Source organism: Microtus oregoni, unplaced genomic scaffold (assembly GCF_018167655.1).
Source record: "Microtus oregoni isolate MIOR12 unplaced genomic scaffold, Mior012 000000F_ref0000247, whole genome shotgun sequence".
Classification (NCBI taxonomy): Eukaryota; Metazoa; Chordata; class Mammalia; order Rodentia; family Cricetidae; genus Microtus; species Microtus oregoni.
Genome location: NW_024543059.1, coordinates 53,143,218 through 53,154,031, shown reverse-complemented (window position 1 = coordinate 53,154,031; position 10,814 = coordinate 53,143,218).

Here is a 10,814-nt window from a genome sequence, read left to right as displayed (position 1 = left end):
ATTCTCCAAATACAGACCCCTCTGAAAGGAAAATGTGACGGGTAATCCATCAAAGGTTTGCACAAAGAGAGTCACCGTGCTGACCTGTAAACTCAGGTCTGACCTTATCCTGTGAGCTTAGGCCACCAAGTCTTTTAATATATTTTCTTTTCTTTTCTTTTCCTTTCCTTTCCTTTCCTTTCCCTCCCTCCCTCTTTCTTTCTTTCTTTCTTTCTTTCTTTCTTTCTTCCTCTTTTGAAAAAACGCGGTATTAATACAAGCACATGACGCTCCTGGCACCATCCTGTTGAGTTAAAGAATCTCCAGAACGTACTGATGGTATGTTCCACTGTTTGACTATGACACTGTGGTGTCCAGCACGCCTGTGATGTCCAATACAATCTCATCACATACAGTGTGCTGTAGCACGACCTCACAGTTACTACCTATATAAGGACAATTACTACTCATTAATAAAAAACCTTAAACTATGGATAGACTATTACTAATAAAAGAATGAACAAGAGACGGGGAGGTAGGCAGAGAATCGCTTGCTTAAAAACACAAGGACCTGAGTTCAGTCCCCAGAATCCTTGAGGAAGAGTACTTGTAATTCTAACAGTGGGGAGATGCAGGCTTGGCCACCCAACCTGTTATGTGTTAGTGACTCAAATACATAGACAGACGAACAAACAGACAACAAATGGCTGCGGCGCTGACTCAGTGAGTCCAGCATTTGCTGTGCAACCTGGCAACCTGAGCCTGGAGCACAGAAGCCACATTAAAAGCCTGATGCAGCCAACCAAGTGTCTGAGGTGCCAGCTGCTCCTCTGGGGAGATGGGGTAGACACAGAAAGGGGACACAGGGAGGTGTAGCCTGGCCTATGCAGTGGGAACACAGGAGACCCCATCTCAGATGAGGGCAAGGACAGTCATCTAAAGTTGTTCTCTGACCTCCAAACGTGTGTTGTGGCACGCATGCCCCCTCCAACACACACACATGTGCCCCCCCCCCCCCGCAACTTCAGCAAAACCAAAATGGTCATTGTAAATGGAAAGCTAAACAGGGAGATTAGGAGATAACTTGAGAAAAAAAAATCTTTCATATAAAAAGTAAAACTGCTGTTTTTTCTTTTTTCTTTTTTTTCCCCAATCATGTCTGCTTTATTTGACTATTTGCTTTCAGGATTCCCCGTTCAAAGCCTGAAGTGTCTTTTTGTGTCTGTATTGAAAAACCACACACACACACACACACACACACACACACACACGCAAACGCGCGGCTGTGATAGTTCCCATGCTGCCTGGCTCTTATGAAATTCATTTTGCATACATCACACACATTGATATTCAAATATTCATGGGGAGTCCGCAGCAAGCTCGGTGATTATGACCTCAACAATCACCCTAATTGCCCCAGCTTCTCTCCAAGAGTGTACCCAGGAGCTACCCTTCTGGCTGCTGATTTACAGATTCTGTCTTTCCTCTTCTCTCCTTTCCCAGTGAGCAGTTTCAGACTAGAGTCATGGTCTCAAATGCTTTGGTTACATCCCTGCTTTGTGAAAACTGGCGATTAACATCATGGGTTTCCTTGTAAAAATTCCTTGAGATACCTTTTACTGTTTCATGGTTACCTGCAGGATTGGTGTTTATTATTAAAAGTGTTGTTTAGTTAACACCAACCTTAGACACTGGGCTCTTTGTTCTTTTGCCACATAAGCTTAGAACCAAAGCAACACTGCCAGGCTGTGCAATTTTTTGCTGGAAGAAGGCACTCTCAGGTGGTTGAGGCTCAGCAATTGATGGGAATTTACCCTTCCCCAATTGGGAAGTTAGGTCTTCTCACCTGACAGTGGATCTGTAGGGAGCCTGCTCAAAACCAGTCAACTTTAAAGAAAATCTTAACAGAAAACAAAGACTTTGGGCGAATCACATTTAGGTTGTGTCTGTGACCATAAGCAGCATTTGGACATGTGGGACTGGTTCTCCTGTGAATATGTGATGTGGGATTCTCCTCTGTATGTTAAGAATATGTTTTATTACCATTGGTTAATAAAGAATCTGCTTCAGCCTATAGCAGGGCAGAGTATAGCCAAGCTGGACAAGATGTTTAGAGAGAGTAGGCGGAGTTGAAAGAAGAGATGCCATGTAGCTGCTGAAGGAGAAAGATGCTAGAACCGAACCTTACCCGGTAAGCCACACCCTCGTGGCGATACACATATGAAAAGGAATGGGTTAATTTAAGATGTAAGAGTTAGTTAATAAGAAGCCTGAGCTAATAGGCTAAACAGTGTTGTAATTAATATAGTTTCTGTGTTATTATTTGGGTCTGGGAAGCCAGAAAATGGGAGAGTAGTCTCTATTTACAAATATGAATACAATAAAGATTCTGAACTTCTTGGGCAGGAGTGGCACGTGCCTTTAATTACAGTGCTCAGTAGGCAGAGGCAGGTGGATCTCTGTGAATTTGAGGCCAGCCTGGTCTACATAGCAAGTTCCAGGACAGCCAGGGCTACATAGAGAGACCTGTCTTGAAAAACCAAAAAAAAAAAAAAAGATTTTGGGCTTTATTAATAATTTTCCAGATATCCATGAAATGTATGAATACAAAAGATTCTAAAGTCATCAATGATGTAGCTAGGTAGGAGTCATACCTGGTTAAAAGGGACTATAAAACAACCATCAAAATATTGAGTCAAAGGAGAATCAATTGATTTTTGCACAAGAGGAGGAGGAAGGTCCATGAAGTCTGCATTGGAAGGGACAGAACAAATCATCTACACGTGTGTGTGTGTGTGTGTGTGTGTGTGTGTGTGTGTGTGCATGCATGTGTGTGTGTGATGCAAGAGCGTGCGGGAGCCAGAGGGCTTGAGAGGTGGTCTCTCACAACACCTGAAGCCAGCCCCAGACATCCTCCTGCCTCAGCTCCCACAGCACTGTGATTGCAGGTGCACACAGCAATGCCTGGCTTTTCACCTGGGGTCTTGGGATTTGAACTCAGGTCTTCATGCTTGCTCAGCAAGAGCATTAACCTACTGAGCCATCTGCCCAGACTTTCACTTGTACTTTTTCCTTTTTAATGAGTGTTAACATTTCTCAAAGACTGTAAAAGATTAATATCAAACAACCTGGAGTTATTTTTCCCCCCACAACAGTTAGTTTTCCATTAAAGACTGAGATTTCTTCTGCATATTTTTATTTCATCAGGCAGGTGAGTGCTGGGACTTGAACTGGGGTCCTCTGCAATAACAGATGCTCTTAACTGCTAAGCCATCTCTCCATGCCCCTGCCCCAGAATTGGAAACATTTTAATTTTAACATGAGAAAATGACAAAACCCATGCATCTGAACAGAAGTGAGCTTTTAAAATTGTGACAGATCTCAATCTTTAATTTCACATTTATTTACGTGTGTGTGTGAATGCAGGTGTGTGTGTGTGAATGCAGGTGTGTGTGTGTGTGTGTGTGTGTGTGTGTGTGTGTGAGAGAGAGAGAGAGAGAGAGAGAGAGAGAGAGAGAGAGAACAGTATGCGTATGTGTATGAGCTGGGCAGGTCAAAGGACAGCTTTTTGGGAGTTGGTTCTTTCCTTCCACCTTGTGTTTGAGGCAGAGTCTCTCAGTTTCTCACTGAGCTGTGCATGCCATAGGTGCTGGGATTATAGATGGGAGGCCACTGAACCCAGGGGTTCAGGGATTCGGGGATCAGGGTTACCAGCAAGAGCTTTCCCTCATCCATCTCACTCACCCCCAGGTCTCTTTTATAAAGGAAGCAATGAAGGGTGTTCCCAATTCAGCTTTTACCTTTTCTAGCACTGAGTCTTTACCTCAAGGAAGCACAAGTATTCTGAGTCAGGCTATATTAGTTCTATGCATCTGTATGTTGCTTTGTATGAACATATCCAGAATATATATGTGTTTATGCATGCACACAACTTACAGAATTTAGAACACTGTTATTCTATTCTATGTATTTGTGCTGGATAGTTTTCTATCAGCTTGATACAAGCTAAAGTCATCTGAGAGAAGAAAGCCCCAGATGAGAACACATCTGCATAAGACCCAGCTGTAGGGAAGCCTATAGGATATTTTCTCAATCAGTGATCAGTGGGAGAGAGCCCAGACCATGGTGGGTGGGGCTATTCCTGGGCTGAGCAAGCCTTGAGGAGCAAGCCAGTAGGCAGCATCCCTCCATGGCCTCTGCATCAGTTCCTGCCTCCAGGTTCCAGCCCTGCTTGAATTCCTGTCCTGACTTCCTTCAGTGATGAACAGTAAGGAGGAGGTATAAGTAGCACAAACCCTTCCCTCCCCAACTTGCTTTGGTCATAATGTTTCATCAGAACAAGGATGAACACTGACAGTGTTGTTTTGAAATTTTATTCATCAACATTACTTTTCATCTTTTTATTTGTGAGCATTAATTTTTGAAATCTCCTCATACTAACACACCAGCTGCAATTAATAGTTTGTTATGCTCATATAATATTCAATGCATGGAAAACATCTTGTTTTCTCTCCTCAGCAGGGACTCCTGAGGCTATCATCAAAAGTACTTCAGTAAATATGGCATTTCACGTATCCTTGCAGATAGATATGTGCAATTCTTATCTAAAGGGTTGTGTGTGCATGTCTTGCAGCCTGCAGATTCTAAACTTAGCTCTTCAGAATGGCTGTGCCGTGGTTACAGCCCACACCGCAATCTAAAGAACCATCCCCAAATCCTCACCAATGGTTTCCCCAAGTTTGTAATATTTTACCAATTTAGTAAGTATTGCTTTAATTTTATGTGCTGGTTTGTTTGTGATGTTTTCTTTTCATTTTTCCTCTGCAATATCTTTTTTATCTGTTGGCTTACTTGGTTTTTCTTTATTTGTAGGAGTTAGAAACTCCTCTGGATAGAAAGTCTCTTATGATTACAGAGTTCAGCCATGTTGGTCTGCATCTGCACTGGGCTGGTCATTACCTGTGCCTCGAGAACTCTGGTATCAAGGAGTCAACCATTCCAAAGTCCGTCTGTCTTTCCTTCTGTGATCTGTGCCCCATGAGGGAGAAGGAGTCCTAAGAAACCCGTTCCTAATTGAGGTGGCTTTTTAATGTGTCACTTTGGCTAACTAAATTGCATTTTCCAGCATTTCCCTGTGTGTGTTTCCAGTTAGGGCCGACCGCAGCAGTGATCTTGAAGCGAGATTTGCAGGCTGGGGTGGAGCATAGCCTCCATGGAGCTTACACACTTTGATGGGTGGTGGCTGGGTCACCTCACTGATGGAAAGCAGCTGTGAGCTACAAGCGTGATAATACACACGTGTGTGCATGCATGTGTGTGTGTGTGTACATGCATGTGCATTTGTGTCTTAGCCTGTGCACATACATGTGGGTCCTTTTAGCTCTGCCCTCTACAATTCTCCTGCAGTGTGGTTAAGCTTTAAATTCTTAAAATTTTATTTATTTTTGTATGTATCAGTGCTTTGCCTACATGTGTGTCTGGACTACATGAAATCCTGGAACCTGCAGAGGCCGGAAGAGGTCAGACCCTGTGGGACTGGAGTTGTAGGTGGTTGTGAGCCGCCACGTGGCTGATGGGAACCAAACCAGGGTTCTCTGGAAACACAGCCTGTGCTCTTAACCACGGAGCCATCTCCTGAGCCCCAGTTTAGCTTCTTACATTTGTGCTGCTGAGCTGAACTCAGGCTCTCACAATTGATCAGCTACCACTCTGAGCACCTAGGTATCCCTGTGTATAGGCGTCTCCTGACTATAGTAAATTTCGTGTAGATCAGATTAAGGTGAATTGCTGTTACCTCTAGACTCCAATCCAAGGATGCTTCCCTGTTAAATTAATAGAACTTAGATTTTGGAGGAGTTTTAGGTTTTCAGAAAGATGGAGCAGAAAGCACAGACTCTCACCATAGCGCCACACCACACCCTGGTCTGCCCACACCCTGTGTCCCTTAGCAACATGTTACATCACTGGGTAATTTATTGATGTATGTACTGATAAGGGATGTAAAAAGCAGTTAACTTGAGTGGTTTTTCCTAGGGTTTGTTCTCTGTGGGTCCCAGTGATTGAACTCCTGGGTTCAGACTTGGCAGCAGGTGCTTTTACCCATGGAGCCATCTCACCAGCTCCATTTTTTTTCTTATTGTATTCTTTAGGACTCGATGCTGAATAGTATGGTGAAAGGGAGCCTCCTGGACCCTATCACAGATATGTAAGAACACCGAGTTCCTACTTGGCCTTTTCATGCTTAACATTTGGACTTTCTATCAAGGTTTCACGTGTATCTCATGTACAGAAGTTCTCCTGACTACTTTATAACTTTCTAGTAATCTACTTTGTTCTTTGAGCACTAAGCCCTATCACCTGTCACAATGACACTTTTGTTTATCTCATAGAAATTGTTTCACCTTTGGTCTCTTTCCTTGGTCCCATTTTCTCTCATAGTAAGTGTTAAAACGCTACTGTTGGTCACTGGCATCTGTTTTCCATTTATTGGAAAGGAAGCATAGAAGAGCCAGGACTTACTGAGTTTCCATACATAACATTTTGCATTTAAACTCTTCTAGAGATGGCAAGCAAGAATGAATTTCTGGAGAAGACCATGGTCAGCGTTTCATTCTAAAGACCTTTTTTGAGACTTGAAGAAGATTAGGATGGCGTTGGCTCTTAAAACTTCACACTTGCAGTTCCCTGACACTTAGCCAAAGTGGGGCAAGGGGCCATCTCACCAGTTCTTGAGGTGTGCAACCTTTAGCCCATGAATTTTTAGTTGTATTTAACTTAGTTTCTGTAAGTGAAGGTTATAAATTGAGTCTGAGAAAACCCAAAGAATTTGAAAAGAAGTGCCACGGGCTTAAATCAATGTCAGAGAGGCCAAGAACAACAAAGAAAAGAATGGTTGAGACCCTCAGCTTCTGGTCAGCAGGACCCAGCTTCAGACTGGTGCCCAGATATGAACCATATATTCTTTCTTCCCTTGTCTTCCAGTGTTAAATTGAACTATATACATCAATGTGCATTCTTTGAGGAATTTCTTAAACCCTTTAATATTCTTGCTAAAACGGTGTGATAACATTTGAGCCTGTAGTAACTCAGTTGGTGAAGTAGTGGTGTTCTGAGGAGCGACCCTGGAGGCTGACCTCTCGCTTCCACAGATGAACTTGCACACATATACACAGAAACATAAACATAGTTCCATCTCTTTCTCAGCAGTACGGTCCTAGCTAGCTTAAACACTCGGGGTCCTACTTTCCTTGTTTTTCTTGTCCAGTCATTTAACTGTAGCTCTTGTATGAGTGCTTTTGTTGTTAATATTACTATTGTTTTGTATCTCAAGTTGTCCTTTATTTTCACAGTATTCTACTGCTGGGGTTCTCATCATTTCACGTCATTAGGGTACTTGTTCTATGATTGGTTTTACCCTCTGGCTTTGTGAGTTTATATTTACTTAGTTGTGAACCATTTGAACAGGTCTTGAGAGCCTTTTTTTTAAACAACGTATTCTACAGTGCCATGTGCTAGCATGCACTTTACAGCGGTTAGTAGTTGCTTCTTCTACACGCTTACTTGTATTGTATGCCTGAGACCCAAACACTTCTCCACAGTTTCTGTAAATGTTTACTGGGGAAACTTTTTCTGGGTTTTTGTGTGTCTGCATTTTTCCCCCTCAGTCATCATACGTGGTTGACCCAGGGAACATGTTAGATTTAGCTCTACTTCTGGAAAAAGTGACAGCTGGGCTTGGTTGTAGTAGATCTGTTTCTGGATTTTAAGTGGATCATTGTTTGTCAAGACATATTCTTAAATGATGCTGTCATGGTTTTGAAGCAAAGGAAAGCTCTTTCTTCAAATAGCAGAGGACAAAGCTACTTCTATTGGTGAGAGGGAGACAGAGTGATGAGTGTTGAGGCGGAGGTATCAAGATAGCCGTTTTCATCTAGACTCCAAGGGATATCTTGTTCCAAGCTTCTGACTCTCGGTCCGGCCCTCTATGAAGGGAGGATGGCCAGACTGTCAGTTCCTGCTCCAGTTCACCAGGACACGGTTATGTTTGCGTTCTATTTTCAGTGTTATCAGCCACCTGGCCACAGGGAATAGCGCGTTCTTAAGGAGCTGCGATGAAAGCTTCATGGCTTCAAGCCAAGCTGAGAGTCAAAGAACCTGAGGTTATTTTGTTTTGAAGAAACAGGAACTCGAAGAATGTGTAACAGCCCATTCCACGCCTCAGCCCTGAGGTCATCGTTGTTGACATAATATTGAAATGGAGCAGCCACCTGGGATGTCCAAGCATTTGCTTCAGTGGGGTTTCCATGACAATCAATCACAGGTGAGAGCTTGATTAAATCAGGATTACTAGTATCTAATTTCCCATTGAAAAGGAAGTTAATTTTTTTGAAGTCCAAGGACATGGTTACACCAATCCTAAGGTCCAAACTTTGTGGGTTCATCTCCTGAATGAGTTGTAATTTCAGTTTTGTGTCTGGTAAGGTCACAGATTTGTGTGTGGTGTGTGTGTGTGTGTGTGTGTGTGTGTGGTTTCATTTTGTAGAGCAGGGAAATAAGAGTGAATAGGGAGCCGAGGGGAAGTAACGGGAGTGAGTGTGGGAGGGGACAGCACCAAGGGAGATGATTTCAGTCTTGCTAACTGGCGAGTCACCTTTTGGAATATTCCATTCCATGCATAATTAAGGGTTACACTCAAGCAGCTTTCTTTAACTGTTTAGAGTCTGATGCAAGTCACACACTCTGTTTCTAGAAGAAAAGTGTTTGTAATGTTAAGTCTGAGATTCGCAAGAGAAAAACCAGTTCCACACTTTCAAGCCAGATCTGAAGCAAGCTTTAATTAAGTACTGACCAGGATAAGCTCTGGTCAGGTTGACTCCTAAATTCCCAGAAAGCGGTGACAAGATATGTGTCTGTAGGAGCTTTTAAGGGCAAAAACCACACAGTCGCCATATTTCCCAAATGACTTTGCTATTTTCCAAGAACTACGACTCCCAACATTCCAGAAAGCTACCCAGTCCTTGGGTAGGTGAGACTGACAGGTTAACTTTTTTCTTACATCCACCCTCCACCCTTATCTTGAGTTGTATCCTGAGTTAAATCCCCAACTGTGTGATGAGTGCTTATTTATATTGGGATCTAATAACCATCAGCTTAGTGGTACCCAGACAGGAATTATCATCTTGTTGAGGCATTGATGATACAGGAGCCAATAGAAATTAGCAAAAGCAAGAAGACCAAAGACTCTGTGATGGTTATTATCAGAGATACTAATTAGAAGGAGCGTAAGAATGAATGGGCCACCAGCCATATTTATTTCATCTCAGGTCCCCTTTTTATAATGTTACTTTAAATATAGGAAGATTATAATCCCAAATATTTTATATAGAAACAATAATTTTTTCTTAGAACCATATAATACCTCTTTGTTTTCCATAAAGCAGGCCAAATTCCCTGTCATATTGCAAAAATGTTTTAGCTAATGAATCTACCTGTTGATAAATCTGGGCCCATTTTCTTGATATGCCAATTTGGCATTATAGGTAGCCATTTTGTTCTATATGCTATGTGGAACTGCCATTTGCAGTATTCTTTTCTGTGCATTGTGCGTATCTTACATGGTAACAGAACAAACCTTATTTGTTATATTCGTAAATGGAGGAACTGAGGCCCAAAAAGGCTGGGCAGTTTCCCTTGGTCTCAGTGCTATCAGTTCTAGAGCCAGGCTTTCAGCCCTCCAGTTTCTTGGCTTCTTTTCATGAGGGAGGAATGCTGGCAATATGGAGAGAAGAGAGTTCAGCAAGTCCTGGTTGGATGATGCAGGCTAAGCTTCTTCCTGTATTTTCATCCCCACTGAAACCTTCCAGGACAACCTGGACACCTGCTTTGAGCTACTTCCAGCCTCACTTGTTAGAGGTATTTACCTCTTTTGCTATAGGGCATTCTGCTTTCTCACACACGTGTTCACAGATTCTCTTAGGTGAGGCAAGGGGATTAACTGTTCTGATGGTGGTCCAGGTCCCTGGATGGATGTGGACAGTGTGTTTCGAATCGGTGAGTCCTGGCGGTTGAGGTTTTGGCTGGAGACACAATTGGCAATGAATCCAGGTGAAACCCTCTTGTTCTCCTTGTTTGCCTATTTCTGACATCTTATCTGTGAAGGAGAGCCAAGAAGGGAAACAGGAGGGCTTCTCCGCACGCTTCTCTCTGTCCAGTTCTGTGGAAGCACCATCGACAAAGAGCTGGGTATTCCCAGCATATGGGATGAGGTTTTACTCCATAGTCACACATCACTTAGTGGTGGCACATCCTAAAAACTCCTAGATCCCTGTCTCTAGGCAAGGTTCATAGAATGTTCATAGAGTATGCTTGCCCAAATCGCCAGTCCAGTCATGTCACTCAACATGGCCCTGAGACGAAGAGTTGTGACCTGTATGAGATGCTCCTGCTGTGACATAGCAGAGGCTAAAGTAGCTCTGGCTGTCCTGGAACCAGCTCTGTAGACCAGGCTGGCCTCTAACTCACAGAGATCTGCCTGCCTCTGCCTCTCAAGTGCTGGAATTAAAGGCGTGAGCCACCACCCCCTGGCATCCTTTTGTGAGGATGATACTCTAACAAAATGCTGAACTTACACAGTAGTGCCAAATATACATAGGCATTTGTAGTCACTATGAACACATATGGTTACATACCCCTGTGTTTCTACACATCTGATAGTATAGTAGGCATGAATGACCACACCAGTCCTACCCACAAATGTCATGCACTGAACTGGAACTTTAAAAATGCCATTTTAATCTCACTGGGTGATAGGACATTTCCCGATTTATTTACTATAA